Below are 1,152 nucleotides of genomic sequence, written 5' to 3'. Positions count from 1 at the left end.
TGCAGTGCTCCCACTCCCCCGCCGGTGCTTGCAGGGGGAGCACTGGCTCTCCTGGCCCTCCCCTGCCCATTGCCTAAGTGAGGAGTGCAGTCTGTCAGGGGGTGCACCAGTGCCCTCAGGGGATGCATGTGTACACCTGTACACCCCCTATGCATCGCCAGTGACACAAACATTGGAGAAATTTTTATTTTTTATACTGATATTCTTGAAAATCTAGGTGTATGTGAACCACTGACATGTTTGACACACTGACTTCTTATTTTGTGTCAGAAGTTCTTTAGTTAGTCAAAATATGGAACCAAAAGTATGAAAGATTAAGGAGTCTGTCTCACCCCATCCTTCTGAATGGGTACATCCACACATGCCTATGCTGTGGGGTTGTTGTCTCCAAAGGACAGTGTGAGTTCGTGCCCGGTGTGCTTTTGCCAATAAACACACAGGGGTGGAGGATCCAACTTAATCTTTATTGTTTCCAGTCTGCGCAGAGAGGGGTGCTTGGCAATCGTTTGCAAAGCAAGCACCACCGGTTTCTACCTTTGGGTACCTTTTATACATATGTTTGCAAGTGTATCGCTCAGTGATTGGTTAAAAGCCACTGACATAAGACGTTCTCTACTGAGCATGTCTCTATACCTATGTTTTAGCCATGTATTTCATTTACATACATATATGTTTCATTAACATACTTTTGCCCTGCCCAGGGGTGTGATTTTTAGCATTATAATGAGACCTTTTTCTGAACTTCTTGCTATCTTACAAGTGTCAGGGAGACATTATCCTGCTGGTGTTAGGGAGGCATTCCAGGAATCCTCCGCATCCCACACGCTGTGCTCTGCAAGCATCTCTTAACACACACATACCACACCCCTCCCAGCATCTGCAAGTTGCCTTAAGTATTCGGTCAGATATAGTTTGCAAAAGCTAGATATACCATAAAAAAGATTACATAAAAAGATTTCATCAAATCCCCACTTCGAGGCTATGACCCTATGAAATGGGACCATAGTCCTCGATCATTCCTTTCAGCATCAAGAACTGTTTTGCGTCTTCTCGGTTCTTCTGGATTGGATCCATGACCAAAGGTTTCATGAACATCACTCGGTTGAAAGGGGTAGGTATCAACTTCTTGAGTGAGTCACAGCATATAGGTAC

This window comes from Alligator sinensis, unplaced genomic scaffold (assembly GCF_000455745.1).
Source record: "Alligator sinensis unplaced genomic scaffold, ASM45574v1 scaffold1029_1, whole genome shotgun sequence".
Classification (NCBI taxonomy): Eukaryota; Metazoa; Chordata; order Crocodylia; family Alligatoridae; genus Alligator; species Alligator sinensis.
The sequence above is the reverse complement of the archived record's forward strand: the minus strand, read 5'-3'. Positions refer to the sequence as shown.